This window comes from Somniosus microcephalus, chromosome 18 (genome assembly GCF_052327205.1).
Source record: "Somniosus microcephalus isolate GS21.2 chromosome 18, FLI_Smic_1.0, whole genome shotgun sequence".
NCBI lineage: Eukaryota > Metazoa > Chordata > Chondrichthyes > Squaliformes > Somniosidae > Somniosus > Somniosus microcephalus.
The window spans coordinates 22,490,943-22,510,986 of NC_141004.1; the positions used below are offsets into that span (position 1 = coordinate 22,490,943).

Here is a 20,044-nt window from a genome sequence, read left to right on the forward strand (position 1 = left end):
GGGATTTATCAGCTTTCAGTCCCATTAATTTCTCCAGCACTATTTTTTTAATAATACAAATTTCCTTTAATTCCTCCTTCTCACTAGACCCTTGGTTTCCTAGCATTTCTGGGAAGTTATTTGTGTCCTGTTCCGTGAAGACGGAACCAAAGTATTTGTTTAATTGCTCTACCATTTCCTTGTTCCCCATTATAAATTCTCCCGTTTCTGACTGTAAGGGACCTACATTTGTCTTCACTAATCTTTTTCTTTTTACATACTTGTAGAAGCTTTTACAATCCGCTTTCATGTTCCTTGCAAGTTTACTCATACTCTATTTTTCCCCTCTTAATCAATCTTTTAGGCTAAAATAAATCTTGTAAGAATGTCTCTGTATAAGAGATAGATAATCAATATGAAGAGAAACACCAAAATTTAAAAATGTCAAAATACTAAGATTTTTTGATATATGAGTGCTCTAAGGAACATGTTTCCTATATTTTGTGCTTCGTACTAGTGCCCTGGAAAGAGAAATACAATATGCAGAGATTTCAAGTCTGTCTGATTAGAATGAATTGCCCCTATTTTTCATGTAATATTAATTCACTAAAGTTTCAGTAAATATAATATGTTAATTAGGGGTCACAGTCTTAGAATAAGGGTTCGGCCATTTAGGACTGAGATGAGGAGAAATGTCTTCCCCTCAATGGGTTGTGAGTCTTTGGAATTCTCTACCCCAGAGGGCTGTGGATGCTCAGTCATTGAGTATATTCCAGACGGAGATCGATAGATTTTTGGATACTACGGGAATCAAGGGATATGGAGGTAGGTTGGGAAAGTGGAGTTTGAGGTAGCAGATCAGCCATGATCTTATTGAATGGCAGAGCAGGCTCGAAGGACCGAATGGCCTGCTCCTGCTCCTATTTCTTATGTTCTTAAATTGGGGTAACAGTTTTCCAAATATTTATCCTGGATCCGTGGGTATATTAAGTTGTATCACTGCAAAAATGACCTGTAATTGGAAATCAAACTTTCATTTTTAAATGGTTTCCACTCTCCCAGGAAGGGTTAAGGGAAGTTTCTCTCGTCTGACAGTGTTCCTCTCAGATCTTTACCTACAGAACAATGGCATGAAATTTAACAAGGAAGCAGAAATTTGTATGCCCAAGTACATTCATTTAGCTTCAATCCCTACTACAACGTGCCATCAGTTAAGTCACATCACCTTAGATGTTCCCATAATAAGAGGGTACCCTTTATATTCCCAATCTCTTGCATTACAATTTAGCACGATCAGTACCTGTGTCTATTCTGATCCAGCGGCAGCATATCATCCTTGTACAAACTGTATTTAGGCACTCTTTACCTTAGTTGTAGGGTTCTGGATGTTCTCGACGGTCGTCAGATCAGGATCGGGCAGTTTGCCATGTCCTTTTAGCACCAATCTAGAGATTACAAGAGCTAGAATTATAACCGTGTTACAGGCACGCACTTTCTTACTCACAGTTTGTGCCTGTTTATTCCCATTGCATTGATTTCTTTGTGGGTTCAATAACGAGACATTTATGAAAGAGAATGGGCTAGATTTTCAGTATAGACAGTTTTGGGGCGCTAACCTTAGCGCCCGCCCGAAGTTAGCGCCCGCCCCAAAGTAGCGCCCCGTTGCCGGAAATTCAGTGGCTTCGCCCTAAGAGGTTGGTGGAGCGCTAAAAGAGGCGTTCCACTACTATCTTTAGGCGCTAAGCCGGCGGTGCAGAGCGCAACACCCGAGCTCGGGCGCAGCGCACGGCAGACACTCTGGTGCCAGTGAGCTCTTAAAGGGGAAGGGTGCATGTGTTTTTTTCAAAGGCAGAGTCTGGGGGCAAAAGAAGAGGAGGAGGAGGAGGAGGAGGAGGAGGAGGTGGTGGTGGTGGTGGTGGCCGGAAACATAAATACACCGTTCACAACAACACACTGGATCCTTCCACACAACACATGCAGACTGCCGTTTATAGTGCAGGAGGAGTGCCCTTTAATTTGCGCTCCCCAGGGTGTGTTGCGTTCCATTTTACAAACGCTCTGGACGCCAGCCGCACAATGGGGCGGTCCGACTGAAGTTTGGATTCGGGGCGGCCAAAGGGCGTTGCACGAGGATGTGACGTCATTTTCTGCGCGCGCATCCGGCCGGCCGCTAAACTTTGCGCCGGCGCTAACGGGCAACTTAATTTGGGGCGGGGCGCAAACTGCGCTGCGCCCGGGCGCTACACGCATAGCGCCCGAAAATCACTTCTCTTAAGGCGCTAACTGCTGGCGCAAGCAACTGAAAATCTAGCCCAATGTCTTTTAATCTAAAGTCTGTTCAACTCTTTATACAGCATTTACAGGAGACACGATGCTAGTGATGCATCTAGAACGAAACTGAAACCAAACTAAACTGCCTTGCTTGTCTCTGTCACATGCCCTCTGCTGGTCAGGCACAAGCAATCAATACATGCAAACCTGCTGGGTAAGGCATCATAATCAAACAGGCAAATACCATCTCTATTTGCTGATATCATTACACCCATCCCTCAGAGTGTTTTGAGAACTTTCCTTCAGGCTACCGGCAGACAGGCCAATAAAATGTTAGCTTTACATAGGGTGTGCAGTTGACAACTACCGGGGCAGGCAAGTGGCTTCCAGCTGCATCATCAGTGGGTGGCTCAGTCGGGTGAAGACACCTAGGGGGAAAAATTCGGTTGCTTTGCGCCTCCCATTAGCGCTCTAAGATGGCGCTAATGGGGCGCAAAGCAACTAGCGCCCGTGCACGGTGATGTTTGCGCCACTCGCAAAATTGACCAGACATTTTGCGGCGGAGCTAAACACTACCGCCACAATCTCCTGCGCCCGCAGATCGTGACGTCAGTCGAGAGTGCAACGCCCCGGACCGGATATTGAGTGGAGCCCCTGCCTTTCCACCTGCCGCTAGCAACGACTTGTTGAGGGAACGTTTTGCAGTCAGGAAAGGACTTGGGGAACTCTATTTAAAGGCGGCCCTTCCTGACATTTTTGGTCGGCGACATTTTTGCACCACGCATTCTGAGAGAGAGACAGAGAGAGAGAGACTGACTTCTGGAGAGATTCAACACTGTGTGAAGGAGTTTTCAGTACTGAGCAGCACTTTGCAGGTTCATTTTGATTTGACCTTCCTTGCATCGATTTAGAAGAGACTATGGGGGCTGCACTCTGAGCTCTTTCCCTGGGCCTCTCCATTGTTCTTTCCAGCAGAATTGATGTACAGGTCTCTCCAGGCCGAGATTCAAGGCTGCAATGAGCAGGGTGTGGATGGAGAGCAAGATCGACCCTCCCCTTTATGAGCTGGCCGGTGCCAGTGTGTCAGTGTTCCATTGCTGACTGACATCACGAGCTTCGCCAGCGCTGAGGTAGCGCCTGGCTCCTCGGCCTTTGCACCTTAAGAGGGGTGTGTAGCACCTGATTTAGTGCTCCAATCACCTCCAGGGGCGATAGAAGCCAAGTTTGCAGTCGGAGGCGATAATTAGCGCCAGGCGCTAAACTTTGCGCCTGGCCGATAATTGCGCCCCAAACGGGGCGATACCGAATTTCTCCCCCCTAATTTCCTCGACAAAAATAAGCAAAAACAATCGAATTTAGCCTGGTCTGTATGTCGGCGTTTGTTGATAATTAGTGCAAACCAGGCCGTTGTTTCTGCCCCCACCCCCCAGTCCCCGCCTCTACACGATTTCAGCTGCTGAATACGGGAGGTGTCCTGAGAACAAGAGTTCCTGTCTACATTGTACAGACGCTCGGCTATCCCTTCTCTAGTGTCAGCAGCGGCGCTAAGATCCAGTCTGGTACATTAGCAAATGGGCTCAGGTAGGGTTGGGACTGAGCTGGGCGGGGGGGGGGGTGGGGGGGAGGAATTAATGGTAATTGAATGCGGCAAATGAATGGCAATGAAGGGGGACAGATGGATCATACATTTATATTTACAATCCTTGGTACCAGTCGAATACATTATTCGAAGCGAACACACCTAAATACCAACCAAATTTGTTGCTTCTGTATGCGTCCATATCTCGGTAATGATTTATTCTCTATTTTTGCAGTAAAAGATTTCAACACTATTTCTCGTTCTTCTATGCCATCTTTGCTAACCTCAACTTGCCTCTTTCATGTCCTCCTCACACCCCAAAGTGCTTCACAGCCAATGAATTACTTTTGAAGGGTAGTCACTGCGTAATTCTCCTTTTCTCCCTTGTCATTTTCATCCCCAAGAACTTGACTGCTGACAAAACATGGCGAATGGGAAGGAGCAGGTGGCGTCATCACCACCGCACAGGGAGTGGGAAGGATCAGGCTGTGGCTCGCAAACTCCTAACCTCTTGCCAATGCAGAATGCCTTTCACACAGTGCAATCCAGCACACTTTAGAAATGGGGGCGGGGGGGGGGGGGTGCGCTGGCATTCCGCAGTGCTTTCACTGGTTTCCCCACCATAACCAGTGGAGCTCGTGCAGAATTTCATCCCCAGAACATTTTCTGACCCACTTTGCATTGTAGTACTTGCATACCTCCATTGCTGTCCCTCTACCTAGAGGCTATAACTTGCAATGCAACAATCCAATTTCAAGATCGCAAATTGGCATAGGGCGCGATCTTGCCAGCCCTGGGGAGGCAGGTATAGAGGCGGGACTGCTGGGAAAATGACAGAATTTGGGGGCGGGAAGGGGATTACAGCCACTTAACTGCCTGTTAACAGGTAGTCATTTTACCCACACAAGTGCGGGCTTCCAGAAGGCTCCGAACCCCGCCAGGGTCACCGAGGTGAGTAGTGGGTCTGCGGGGGTCAGCGGGGTGCAAAAGTGCGCTGTGAAGGTAAGTGATGGGTGCAAGTGTGGAGAGGTGAGTATGTGAGGTAAGTGGAAAGTGTTAGAAAAAGTTTACTTACCTTTGTTTCTTCCTGCAGGCTTCAAGAGTTGGGGATGTGGAGAGTCTCGCACCTTCCCGGCAGAGATGACAGATGGCCGTTGCATTCTCCAATGCAACAACCATCTAATTTCTGCAAAAGAAAGAGGTTTGATGAGGTCTTGAATTCAAGAACTCATCAAACTACAGAGAATGTCCGTGTTTGACAGCTTCACAGAGCTGTCAAACGATGACAATTCAGCTGTCAAAAATTTTTGACAGCTGAAACGTCATACATTGACGTTCTCTGTAACCAGCTTTCCCTTAATTGGCCTGCTAAGCCCGCTGGGCGGGCTTAACAAGGTCACTCAAGGGAAAATAGCGTGGGTTGGCCAGAAGTTGATGGAGGCGGGACTAAAACCCAACAAGTGGGAGTCCCGCCTCCAAAAGCTCCCCATTGGCAAAATCCAGCCCTTTGTGTATCTGCTTCACACTACAAGCACAGAGAAACTCGGAGAAAGCTCCGAGACTCGGAGTTTACTTAAAAACCTGGATCTCTGACTAAATCTAAAAGGTTGACATTTCTGTGTCACACTTTGATATCATAAAGGCTTCAGACATGTGATGGGCTGACTCAGGCTAGAATGCCAGTGAGTCACAAACATTTACAGCTTCCATGAATAATAATTGTCAGCTGGTAAAAAAATAAGAGTCAGGGGACAGAGGTAGAGATAGTAACAACATTTAGTCATGTGTATAAGCCACTCGGGTCTTGCTTCTGCAGTTTCTGACATCACAAGGAATCTTTGTATTTCTGACAATTATATTCAGGTTCCATGGTGGGAACACCATCACCTCCAAGTTCCCCTTAGAGTCACACACCGTCCTGACTTGCAAATATAATCGCTGTTCCTTCATCGTCGCTGGGTCAAAATCCTGGAACTCCCTCCCTAACAGCACTGTGCGAGTACTTTCACCACACGGACTGCAGCGGTTCAAGAAGGCGGCTCACCACCACCTTCTCAAGGGCAATTATGGATGAGCAATAAATGCTGGGCCTTGCCAGCGACGCCCACATCCCAGGAACTAATAAATAAAATAAAAAATTGTGACACCAGCTGTACTATTTCCAGTTAGTGGCCTGACAGATAATCCCCAAATGGCTGCACTACCGAATCACACACCCTACAGAAGAATCAGCGATGGAATTTCCATTCAAAAATCCAGTTCTCTGTTCTACCTACCAATTGATCTAGATATCACTTTCAAATTTAACAACACATGTATATAAATAGAATGCACACTGCAGTTATTTACAAAATTCCTACTTGCTACACAAACCATTTAATCCATTCTGTGGCATTTGATTGGATGGCATTTAAAATCAATGATAGGTTGAGCATCCCCGAGCATCCCCGATTTTAATCACTCCAGCATTGGTGGCCGTGCCTTCAGCTGGCAGGCCCTAAGCTCTGGCATTACCTCCCTAAACCGCTCCGCCTCTCAACCAATGTACCCCCTAATTTTTTGGGGAGTGCATGGCCCCCTTTAAGGGACTGCGTGGCCCATTCACAGTTTTGCATGCGTGAAACTTAACATTGGAAAAGCCGGTCCTGGGTTGCGCGGGACCGGCAGAGAGCTGTGCAGCCACCCAGCTTAGAAGGAATGTTGCTCTCTACCTCTCTTTTAATCCCTTAAGATGCTCCTTAAAACCTACCTCTTCTGTCCTGATATCTCCTTAAGTGGCTTGGTGTCAAATTTTGTTTTATAACGCTCCTGTGAAGTGCCTTGGGACGTTTTACTACGTTAAAGGCACTATATAAATACAAGTGCTTGTTGTTGTTGAAGCATGACGTAAGAAAACTACTCGGCACTTGGTCTAAGCGTTAAACAAAGCTTTAATCAACTGTTTTACAACATGGAGGTCTAGTTGGGTCCTTCACTAGTTCCTGTTAAGAATGTCCTGCGCAAGCTGGGCCCCTGTCTGATTGTTTATACTCTCCCTGGACAGCGCTACCCGTAGGCCGCTCAGTATTATTTCATAAGTCTTTCTTTCATGAATGACTGATTCATGTCAAAGCACATACTTAACCTAGGGGTAAATTTAGTTTGGAATCTCTTTGTTGACATAGCAAATAGTTACAAAAATATCAAGAAAATGTGATCGCTGATTGTTTTTGCCAGTTTTTCTTTACCTATTTATGTTTTGGTGACAATAGAAAATGGAAAAAGTGAGAACTGAGCGTTTCCGCTTCCTTCAAGCAAATGCAAATCAAAGCAGAAGGAACAAAGTAGCAAGATTATATTTCTGTAAGCCTGGTATTATAATAATAATAATTTTCACAAGAGTCATTCAATCAAACAAAGTCTTATTTTGTTAACCTGACTTAAAAATCAAAATAATTATAATTGAGGCATAATACTGTTTGTAATGTAGATATTCAAATAAATACCAATGGTAAAAGGATGATAATTTTTGACAGATTACAGTTGTAGGTTGCTTTGGGTGTCATCGAGGTTGAGGTCTTTGAGGAGGACCTTCAGAAGTTAGGGCTTTGTTCACTGGCCCTGAGGAGATTGAGTGGTGACCTGATAGAGGTCCTCAAGATAAAGAAGGGCTTTAACTTAAAAAGTTATAGGTTGTTTCTACTGGAATGAGAGGACACAAACTTAAGATAAGCACAAGAAGAATTAGAGGGGAGGTTAGATTAAAAAAAATTCTTTATGCAGAGGCTTGAGTGTGGAATTCTCTGCCACAAGCTATTGTTGAAGTGGAGCGCACAAATACCTTTAAAAGGGGATTAGGTAGATGCTCAAAAAAGGGCGATGCTACAAGGGTATGGGGAGTGAGGAGGAGAGTGAGATTAGACCAGGTAGCTCGTGCTGTAGAGTTGACGGTGTTGTTACTGCACTATAACATTCTCTGATTCTACGTATACTCTTCCAATAGCATCGCTGGTTGAGGCACATCCTTGTGTGAAGAACTCAGAGAAATTTGGCGGCTTGTACTGCAGCTCTGTGTACTAACATCACACTGAAATTAATGTGTGGTATTTTGGAAATGCATCCTGAAAGTGTCTTCTTTAATTCTATATATCTGCTTAATTCACACTGTCACAAGTACACACTCTCACTGTACACATTTTCACTATTGCACATGCTCACTATTGCGCTTAAGAGAAATAACAAAGTGTGTGATTCTCCTATTTTTAATTTAGATAGCGTTGTACTAAATATTGCAAACAGTTGTGTAAAGCATTTCTTTATCACAGTAACACCACTTACTTTAAAAACCCACTTCCATGTTTATAACACTCCCTGCTGATCTCCCTTTAGAACAATAGGGGGCTGGACAGTACAGTTCCAATGCAGTGTGCTAGGGACTACAGTACTATACAGGTTTGTTCTCATCGCTTCCCATGCCATAGTTAATTGAGTGAAGGCCAGGCACGTTTACAAAGAGAATGGAAGGACTAGTGGCTCTGGTCTGCTCTCAAACACCACCCAGCAAACTGCTGTGATGGAGGCAAGGGAGAAGATTTCCAGATTGTGCTCTTGGCTTGTTCAGGTCCCACCTCAGAGACTTGAGCACAAAAATCTAGGCTGAGACTTCAGTGCAGTGCTGAGGGAGTGCTGCACTGTCGGAGGTGCCGTCTTTCGGATGAGACGTTAAACCGAGGCCCCGTCTGCTCTCTCGGGTGAATGTAAAAGATCCCATGGCACTATTTCGAAGAAGAGCACGGGAATTATCCCAGGAGTCCTGGCCAATATTTATCCCTCAATCAACATTACTGAAAAACAGATTATCTGATCGTCATCACATTGCTGTTTGTGAGAGCTTGCTGTGCGCAAATTGGCTGCCGCGTTTCCTACATTACAACAGTGACTACACTTCAAAAATGCTTCATTGACTGTAAAGCGCTTTGGGTCATCTGGTGGTCGTGAAAGGCGCTATAGAAATGCAAGTCTTTCTTTTTTCTTTCTTTGGCTGGGAAGATGGGTGATGCAGAGAGACTAAGGTGGAAAGAAAAGAAAACCAGATACATTATTTTTTTAAAAACCCACGTAAGGTGTCACCAGGTCCAGCTCTGCTCAACTTTGGCTGAAAGCTTACATTAAAATAACCAAATACATCTCATGGTGGAGTACAGCTCATGCCTCATGTGTTAACTAGACATGGACTGTATGAGCTAATTCATTGCACTTATCAGCATGCTCCACAGGAATCCAGCATGAAGTCCTAAAATGGAAAGTACCCATTTCCCACATACCCTCTACATTGTACCTGTATATGTCCTGTCACCTTTTGTGTACCTTTCATCTGTAAATGATTTATAACTTTGGGTAATTTATATTGGGAATTTATACTCGGCCAAACCTTTCAACAAATGTTCTTCATGTCCATTATCTGTTCTGTTGAAAAAAAGTACCTGGGTTTTTCTTCTAACCCTCTCAGAGCTGCAGCACCATTTCAACACTAAAGTCAGGGCTACAAGTTCCAGCCAAGATTAGTATCGATCACAAAATTATACTGGTGACATGGTGACAAAGCATGTTGGAGGCCCAATGCGCTGTGCCACACAGTGTGTGATTCCCTACAGTCGAGTCCTGATTGTGGCTGTGCTAAAGGATGTGAGGCCAAATGAGGAGAAGCTGTTGCCCGATACATGGATGGGAACTGCCTTGATGCCAAGTGTGCTAGTTGTGAAATGTTTCAGTGTATCAATACACTGTGCCACAGAGTGGGTGGACGTGGGCACATAACCACAGTGCCCACATTTGAGTTCCTAATATTGGCTGTGCCCTTAGTGGGAAGCATCAGGCAGAGGTTAGTCACTTCCTCACCAAGTGGGAGTCAGTTCAGCAACTTCAACCCAAACCACTCAAATGTACCTCCTCGCTCTGGCTAAAGAGTGAAGTAAACAGAGAGCTCGAAAGAGATTTGACTGCCCATGATCCTTCTCAAAGGAATAGTCGATGGAACATAAAAGAAGACAGAAAATCTTTAGAATTAAAGGTTTAGTATGGGGTGTGTGTCCACTGAGTCTGTAGGGCATAGGAAAGAGTCTGAGTCCGCAGGGTGCAAATTGGTTTGCATTTCTCATTAACTAAAACCAATCAAAAGCACTACATGTAAAAGAATCACTAGCTTAAGAAAACATTTATATATGTGTAGTTTTTTAAAATTCCATTAACTAAGAAGTAAGCAATGACCCTGAAAAATAAAATGTGTAACATAATAAACTAAAGAAAATAACACTTACCCATAAACTTAACCCTCTCATCTTCAACAACAACTTGTATTTATATAGCGCCTTTAATGTAGTAAAACTTCCAATGCTTGCAACAACATTCTCCCTCAAAAGCCTGCCCCTTCCTTGGGGGTATTGGTTTTGCATTCTACTCCTTCCCAGACCTCTCATTCTTCACCTGGGCATTTCCTCTTTGTTACCCTCCTACCATTCTGAGCTTAATGGGCCTCGTGCATTGGCCTCTCATTCCAATGTGAAGAACGCCACTCCACTTTCTAAAATTCAGTTCATTTTACTTACTGTACAAAGCACTATTCTTGCTGCAAAGACTGTCTTTCCAGCTCTGAGGGCAGCATCCAGTTAACTCGGGTCTGTAATGGCCCAAAGTGCAGTTTTGGTCTCCTTACCCAAGAAAGGATATACTTGCCACAGAGGGAGTGCAGCGAAGGTTCACCAGACTGATTCCTGGGCTGGCAGGACTGTCGTATGAGGAGAGATTGAGTAGACTAGGCCTGTATTCACTAGAGTTTAGAAGAATGAGAGGGGATCTCATTGAAATAAAAAATTCTGACAGGGAAGAAGGCGGGAGTAGCCTTGACTCGATGCTAGAACCATCTGGTGCTGACAGTCACTGTCCATGCTCACATCTGAAAAATGGTTGCTTGGGCAAAGCACCAGAGGGTAGCTGGCATCTTTTCAACTTCCCCTTCAGGCACAGAAAGACGACAATTTAAAATATTTTTCAAAAGCGTTGTCTTTTCAATGCTATAGACTATGGCGAAGGAAATTCAAACACTCAAAGACATAAAAGAAATCCAATCAAAAGTGAAACAGTGGCTTAAGGCAATGCCAATACTAAGAATAAGTCTCAACTAGGGTTGGGTGTGGATTTTAGCCTCAAGCGAAAGAGCACGTGGTTAACAGATAAAAAACACTAATGGCTGGTAGGGTACAAACCTATATAGGTAGGTTGAACCTCAACTCGCCCACTGAGAGACAGGTTCATGCTAGCTCTGTGTGAGACCAGGTACTACCTGTACTGGCATCACAAACAACAGGCATAAATCGCAACCTTTGGCCCTAGTTCGTTATTTGCATGCATAACCTCTGCAACTTTCAATATTTAGTTTCAGTTTTGTTCTACCATCAGCTCAACGACTGAAGAGTTGTTGCTGTCTTGTGGAGGGTGGGGGAATTCATGGTTAAAGGCAGTGCCCAGACAGAGCCACCGCCCTAAAGACACCTTGTTCCTTGCTTGCCTAGAGATAGAGATACCATTACAAACATGGCACTGTGATATTCTAATTCTGCGACTATTCTCCAGCCCTAAATATGGCATACAACTCAGAAGTATAACATCAAAAGCAGTTATGAAAACCAAAATGTGAATGTAGTTGCAAAAGTACCTAGCAGAATTATTTTTTTAAAATTACATTAGGATTTTTATATGTCCTTGTGCTGGTAAGGGGATAAAAATTAACCAGAATACCTGCTCTTGATTCCTCTTGATTGCTTCCCCTGGCTGGAGAGTCTAGAACTAGGGGGCATAGTCTCAGGATAAGGGGTAGGCCATTTAAGACTGAGATGAGGAGGAAGTTCTTCACTCAGAGTGTTGTGAATCTTTGGAATTCTCTGCCCCACAGGGCTGTGGATGCTGAATCGTTGAGTATATTCAAGGCTTAGATAGATAGATTTTTGGACTCTAGGGGAATCAAGGGATATGGGGATCAGGCGGGAAAGTGGAGTTGAGGTCGAAGATCAGCTATGATCTTATTGAATGGCGGAGCAGGCTCGAGGGGCCATATGGCCTACTCCTGCTCCTACTTCTTATGTTCTTATGTTCTATCCAGGGGCCTGTAGCTGGAAAGTGCACACGTGTAGATGTTGCTTGGGAACAGGATCAGATTTTGATTGGGATGACCTCCACCCAGTCAAATAACCCATCAACATTCTCTAGCTAGTTCCACAATTGAAGAGTGACCGCTTAAGTCTGGTAGCTGAGTAGCTAGATTCCAGCATACATTTATGTATTGAGGAACAAGGGGCAAAGGGAAATAATCAGGGAGTGGAGAATGTGGCAAGGGGATGCCTCAGAAGATTCAGTAGGTGGGAGTTAGAGTCCACGATAGGCTGGATTGTATGTGACCTGTGGAATGGCGCTTTCTTATTCCATTCTTTCTTTTCTTAAATCATCAGGTTGGGAAACCGAAACAAAATCAACAACTGTGTTGATGCTAAATAAGAATATCAACTCTCTGTAAAAGAAACTGTGCAAAGCAATAAGAATTTGGTTACACTAAATATTGATGCATGGAATAAGTATTGTGTGTTCAGTATTTATCTAGCCGTGCCCCACCCACCCAATTAAAGTGGCCATTCTAGAAACTCGGTACACTGGACAAAAGTCATGTTCCCAGCACAGACTAATCCACGTGTGTTCAGTTCTGATTCAAGCTAATTCTTGGAACACAGGAACAGGAGTAGGTCATTCAGCCCCTTGCGCCTGCTTCACCATTCAATTAGATCATGGCTGGTCTGCACCTCGACTCCATTTACCCGCCTTAGCTCCATGTCCCTTGGTATCCTTACCCAGCAAAAATCTATTGATCTCAGTCTTGCCAGCTCCAATTGTACCCTAGCATCTACAGCCTTTTGGGGGGAGAGATTTCCAGATCTCTACCAACCTTTGTGTGAAAAAGTGCTTCCTGATTTCCTTCCTAAATGACCTGGCTCTAATTTTCAGGTTATGTCCCCTTGTTCCGGACTCTCCCGCCAGAGGAAAGAGTTTCTCTGCATCTACCCTATCAAATCCTTTTAAGGGGCAAAATTCGGTTGCTTTGCGCCTCCCGTTATTGCCCTAAGGGGGCGCTAACGGGGCACAAAGCAACTAGCGCCCGGGCGCGGCGCTGCTAATGCCTCCCGTGAAATTCAGCGAAAGGTTAGCGGCAGCGGTAGCTGGTAGCGCTGCGCCTCTGGCGATGACTTCATCGCCGTGCGCAGCAGCCCGCTCGCACCCCGGCCGCAAACTTCGATTGCGCCCCCTGACGTACCGCCAGACGCTATGTCTGACAGGGTCGGGGGGCGTACGTGCAGCCGGGGCGGCGATATTTAAAGGGGAGGTGTCGGGCGGCTATTTTTTTTTGCTGGCCGCCTGCCAGCACCTGCCCCCCCCCACTCTGCCATCCCCCTCCAGAGTGCCGGCCGCGATCGGGCAGCCTGGCACTCCTCGAGTGCCGGGTTCTTTTGCCGGCACCCCGCTCCCTGGTGGCCCAGCTGGGCCCCGGTTCGCGCTGCGTTAGGCCCCTCCCCTTTAATAAAGGGAGGGAGGCCTGCAGTACCACGGCGCAACGTGCCGGCGCACTTGGCGCTGCGGCATGTAGCGCTGCGACATTTGGCTGGAGCGCCCCAAGTGGGAGGGGGAGCGCTCCCAGTAGCACCCTGCCTCCTGCTTGGGATGCCACCATTGAATTTCAGGCGCGGGCGAAGTTAGCGCCCCAAAGGGAGTGTGACCCAATTTTTGCCCCTAAACATTTTAAACAGTGGCTGCTGTGCATTATAAAATGTTTTGGTCATGAGCAGATGTGGAAACAGCAGCTGCTCCCTCCAGACCACCAGACCCCCAGGGGCAGTGAGTGACTAACATATTATCATAGCCGTCAGTTACATGGTGTTGTGACAGGATGTGGTCGGGTTATAGGTGCATCTCAGTATAGAATCATTGAATCATGGACTAGTACAGCACAGAAAGAGGCCATTCGGCCCATCGAGTCTGCGTCAGCTCTTTAAATATAAATTGAAAAAAAAAGACGTATTGCAACAGGCAAACGAGCAAAAGGGTTAAAAAACAGTGGTCAGTTTGGGATAGGGGTCTCAGCCCATCAATGTTCAACCAGATTGTCCTTTAATGAAAAAGAACAACACACCGACTTAATGCCGTAGCTTCATCTGTACCTTTTCTGTAAGCTCACAATAGAAATGACAGAATTTCTACCTTAATGGTGCCATTGGTGAAGCTGTTTACACCAGCACAACTGATGTTTCCATCTCCCAGGGTGAGCCTATAGTCTTACGATCCGTTGGTGTATCAGGTGTGCAGAAACAGTGGGCTGGATTTTCATTGAGGAGTCGGGTAGGAGGCGGGGCTACAACTTTTGGGGTTGTAGTCCCGCCTCCATTGAGTTCTAGCCAACCCGCGAGATTTTGACTTGATTGACCTCGTTGAGCCCGCCCAGCGGTGACGTCACAGATTGAAATTTCATCTGTCAAGACCTTTTGACAGATGAAATATCAGCGTTTCACAGCTGTTTGAAGATGTCAAACGCTGACAATCTGTACTCCAGGTTAATTCCTTCCTGTCAGGATGATTTAGAGATCTCCGCGGAACAGAAAGCTGAATGCTGCAATTTTTGACAGCTCGCAGCCATTCTGCTTTCTATGCCGGTGAGATGAGGGACTCCAGAGACCTGAAGGAAGGAAGGCTGTAAAGGTAAGTAAAGGTATGTAAAACATCTTTAAACACTTTACACACACCAAACACATTTACCTTTGCACTCATACACCCATCACTCACCTGAACACTGGACATCTCGACCCCTCCAAGCCCTTCATCCCGACGGTCCGCCTCCTCTAACTTGGCGTGGTTTGGAGCCGTCGGGGATCCCACACTTCAACATTAAAAATAGGGATTAGGCTAAAAACTGCCTGTTAACAGGCAGTTAATTAGCACTAATCCCCTTCCCGCCTCGAGGAGGCGGCTCCCAGTGCGGGGCGGGTACCCGGCTCCTTTGAAACTGGCATGGAGGCGGGATGGGTTCGTGCCCCCCGATTTCGGGATTTTAACCCCCCACATGCCTCCAATCCCACCTCCACGGCCCAATGAAAATCCTGCCCAGAGCCTCTGCTTTGCTCTACTCAGCTTTGGCCAGCCATGTTGGAGGCAGCATGGTCCACCTCCAACTCTTACCCTTCCCTTCCTCGACTTCTCTGTCTCCATCTCTGGGGATAGGCTATTGACAAAGATTCACTATAAGCCCACTGACTCCCACAGCTACCTGGACTACACATCCTCCCACCCCGCTTCCTGCAAGGACTCTATTCCATTCTTCCAGTTTCTCCGTCTCCGCTGCATCTTCTCTGATGATGCCACCTTCCATACCAGTGCTTCCGACATGTCTTCCTTTTTCCTCAACGGAGGATTCCCCTCTACTGTGGTTGACACGGGCCTTGACCGTGTCCGTTCTATTTCCCGCACTTCTGCTCTCACCCCTTCCCCTCACTCTTGGAACCACGATAGGGTTCCCCTTGTCCTCACCTTTCACCCCACCAGCCTCCACATTCAACTGATCATCCTCCACCATTTCCGCCACCTCCAGCATGATCCCACCACCAAAGACATATTCCCCTCACCTCCCATTCCAGCATTCCGAAGGGACCGCTCCCTCCGTGATACCCTGGTCCACTCCTCTATCACCCCCAATACCCCTTCCCCTTCGCCCAGCACCTTCACGTGCAAGCGCAAGAGATGCAACACATGCCCTTTTACCTCCTCCCTTCCCACTGTCCAGGGCCCCAAACACTCCTTCCAGGTGAAACAGCGATTTACTTGTACTTCTTGCAATTTAGTATACTGTATTCGCTACTCACGATGCGGTCTCCTCTACATTGGGGAGACCAAACGCAGATTGGGTGACTGCTTTGCGGGACACCTCCGTTCAATCGGTAAGGGTGACCCTGAGCTTCCGGTGGCCTGTCACTTTAATTCTCCGCTCCACTCCCACTCTGACCTCCCCGTCCTCGGCCTCTTGCACTGTTCCAATGAAGTTCAACGTAAGCTCGAGGAACAGCACCTCATCTTTCGATTAGGCACTTTACAAGCTTTTGGACTCAACATTGAGTTCAACAATATCAGACCATACCCTCTGCCCCTATCTTTTATTTTCTCTCTCTCACAGGGCAGCTGTCGATCATTCTGCCATTTACACCTCATCTAGAGTCATCTTTTGTTTCTTAACTTGTCCCATTACCATCTCCTTTGGCCTTGCACCATCATCCCTTTTGTCTCTTAATCTCTCCTGCCTTCCAGCCTATCACAGACCTTCCCTTTTGTTCTTTCCTCCCCTCCTCCCTTTCCCTGCTCCTGCACTTGCTTAAAAACCTGTTCCATCTCCAACTTTTTCCAGTTCTGACGAAGGGTCATCGACCTGAAACGTTAACTCTGTTTCTCTCTCCACAGATGCTGCCTGACCTGCTGAGTATTTCCAGCATTTTCTGTTTTTATTTCAGATTTCCAGCATCTGCAGTAGTTTGCTTTTGTATTAGTGTCAGATTCTTCAGCTGGCTCAGCCTTATTCTTTGAAACTCCCTCCCTACAACTTTCCACCTCTCCATTTCCCTTAACACCTTTAAATATCTTGTAAAACCCCATCTTTTATGACCAAGCTTTTCACCACCTCCTCTAACTCTCCCTCCATAGCTTGGCGCCCGTTTCTTTATCTATTTTCTTTCTTTACTCCCACCCCACCCCTTTCCATAACACGCCTTGGAATGCTCTCTACACGAAAGCCACTATTTAACAATTTCAGATCATAACCTCTGCCCCCATTTTTTCAGATGGTTGCTTTTGCTAATGATTCTAATATTCCCATTTACACCTCCTCTAGACCCATCTTTTGTTTCTTTACTTGTCCCATTACCATCTCCTTTCGCCTTGCACCATCATCCCTTTTGTCATTTAATCTCTCCTGCCTTCCACCCTGTCACAGACCTTCCCTTTTGTTCTTGCCTCCCCTCCCCCCTTTCTCTGCTTCTGTCCTTGCTTAAAACCTGTTACATCCCTAACCTTTTCCAGTTCTGATGAAACGTTAACTCTGTTTCTCTCTCCACAGATGCTGCCTGACCTGCTGAGTATTTCCAGCATCTTCTGTTCTGAATTCAGATTTCTAGCATCCGCAGTATTTGGCGTTTGTATTGAATGACACGTTGTTATCGAAGCTTTTCGCCAAACTGTTTTTCAAACCGATTCTCCTATTTGTGTTTTGGAGTGAAAGACTTACAGCTGTGAAGAGGAGTTCTCTCTATGAAACTCTCTGCTATTAATCTTATACCTAAGGTACAGAGGTACTTTCTGCACCAGCAGTGTTTGTCACAATGGAAAGTTTAGAGGTAGGTGTATTTATTTACCAGTTGAGAATTTTTTGTAACTTTTTTCAATTTAAGAAATGACTGATTATTCAAAAGGGACTTTTCATTAAAAAATACAAAAAACATAAGTAATTTTAATGTAATCTTCCGATGAATGAGCCCTAACTTGTGTCAGGAAGTGTGGGCACCGTCTCTGTGTGTGAAAGACAAAATTTTTGCTATGTTATTAATAGACCGTTATTTTATAAGGATGTTTTTGTACACTGTTTTTCTGTAGATACAGCATCTGGTATTCATACGGCACTGGACGATCAAACTATACAGCACGCACAAATAATACTATGTGATGTTCGGCAGCTGAATTATACAGTGTCCAGCGAACACATTACACAGAATCCAGTGATCACATTTTACAGAATCCAGCAATCACATTATACAGAATTCAGCAAAAACATTATAGAGCATATAAGCAATCACATTATACACCGTCCAGCGAACACATTATACAGAATCCAGCAATCACATGATACACCACCCAGTGATCACAAATTTGCAGAATCCAGCGAACACATCATATATTACACAGCGATCACACTATGCAGCATCCAGCAATCACATTATACACCATCTGGGAATATTATACAACAACCACCAATGTTCCCACTAGCGGTCTGGGTGTCCTGCGCAGGCCACTCACCGGCTTTTCTATGGGAGAAACCGCGCAAGATTTGAATGGGCTGCGCAGCCACTTATAGGGACCGTGCACCCAAAAAAAGAGAGGGAACATTGACAACCACCACTCTTTTATACAACATCCACCAAACATGTTATACAGCCTCCACCGATCATGCTGTACAACATCAATCAAACATATATTATTCAGCTGCTATATTAAACACCATCCAGCAATCACACAACAGCAGCAGCAATCAATTTATACTTTATCCAGCAATCATCCAAAGTAGCATCCCTCAAACATATTAAGCAATTATGCTGTATGGCATTTAGTAATTAACACCATAAAGCATCCGACAATCACACTAGATTGCAGAATTAGGTGATCATTCTGTACAGCAACTAGCAAACATTGTAAAGTCCGCGCCTCAATCATACACGGACTTCAGGAGAACAGTTTAACAGGTACTTTACTGAACAAGAGGCAGCTTGAAATTGAAACTACAGAAGCCTGCTAGGGCCTTTTATACAGGGGTGGTCACTGCCGGTACTGCAATCTAAGACCAGTTATTCCCTTAAAGGTACATACACAACAATTCCTCCCCTTTTAGATAAACAGTACATAACATTCATTTAACAACTAAATAATAACTAATTACAATTACAATTTTCCCAGTAATATATACATCAACTGAAATAGTCATTTATAAGTTCAGTCTTTGAGGAGGCTTCCTGATCCGGACTGGATAGCGCCTTTCTCGAGTATCCTGTTCTGGCAGTGGAGTCAATTCTGGCTCATTGTCATTGGTTGGTTTGTCAGCTTCCAATGCCCCTGCTTCTGAGGTAGACGCAATCTGTACTTCGGGCTCATTACCAGGTGCACATGCTTGTGGTACAGGTTTGGCTTGTTCCTGTGACTCTAGAATCTGGTCAGCATGGCGTCTCACGATGCTCTCTCCAACGTCCACTGTGTACATTAGTGGTCCCTGCTGTGTGCATATCGTGCCTGGCTGCCATTTTTCTGTTCGGTAGTCGCGGGCCAAGACTGGTTGCCCTATCTTGAAGCTCCTGGTTGGCTTCTCATTTATGTGCTGGAACTGCTTATCCTCCACATCTCGTCTTTTGTTTGGTTTGAGCAAATTCAAGCGACATCTTAGTCTCCGGTTGAAAAACAGTACGGCTGGAGTTTGGTTAGTTACTGCATGTGTCGCATTCCGGTAAGCAAACAGGAAGTTATCCACCTTGTGTTGCAGTGGTATGTCGTCATTATACATTGCCTTTATGGCCTTTTTAAAGGTCTGAACAAACCTCTCAGCCAATCCATTTGTGGCTGGATGATATGGGGCAGATGTGTAATGTTTCACCCCATTATTCTTCAGGAACCTCCGGAAATCCTCAGGCACAAACTGTGGGCCATTGTCGGAACAGATCTGTTTTGGCAACCCATTCCTGGCGAAGATGGTCCTTAGGACTGCAATAGTTTTCTCCGTGGTGGTGGAGGACATTTTAATGACCTCTGGCCATTTCGAATGGGCGTCCACAGCGATTAGAAACATTGAGTCCATAAATGGACCAGTGAAATCAATGTGTACCCGTTGCCATGGAGATGAGGGCCACTCCCATGGATGTAGCGGGGCCTGTGGTGGAGCGTTTTGGACCTTCTGGCATCCTGTGCATCTCTTGGTCATATCCTCAATTTCTTTATCGATTCCCGGCCACCACATAAACGCCCTGGCTAGGCTCTTCATTTTTACCCCTCCCAGATGACCCTCGTGAAGCTCATTGAGTACTCTATCTCTCAACTTGGGTGGAATTACCACTCGGGATCCACACATCAAGGTTCCCCGGCACACTGACAGCTGTTCCCTCCTTGGCGAGAGTGCTGGCAACAGTGAGTCGCCATATGCTGGCCATCCCTTCACCGTCAAATCATAGACCCGAGAGAGTGTCGGGTCATTTCGGGTTTCCTTCTCAATACTTGCGTTTGTAACAGGCAAACATTCGACTATGGTCGCATGGAATATCTCCACCGGGTCCACTGCAGGTGCTTCGTCCGCCGTAGGTAACGGTAGGCGCGACAGCCCATCAGCATTTCCATGTTGTTTCGTACCTTTGT

At 45.8% G+C, this 20,044-nt stretch overlaps 1 protein-coding gene across 1 annotated transcript in view; it reads right to left on the reverse strand.

Annotated features, from left to right (window-relative positions):
* The window catches only part of ccnd3 (cyclin D3), a 327,947-nt gene that overhangs the window by 181,310 nt on the left and 126,593 nt on the right, over positions 1-20,044 (reverse strand). The window contains exon 2 of the mRNA XM_086011207.1: positions 1,346-1,424. The gene's annotated coding sequence lies outside the window, so the exon portion shown is untranslated. The remainder of the gene's footprint in view (positions 1-1,345; positions 1,425-20,044) is intronic.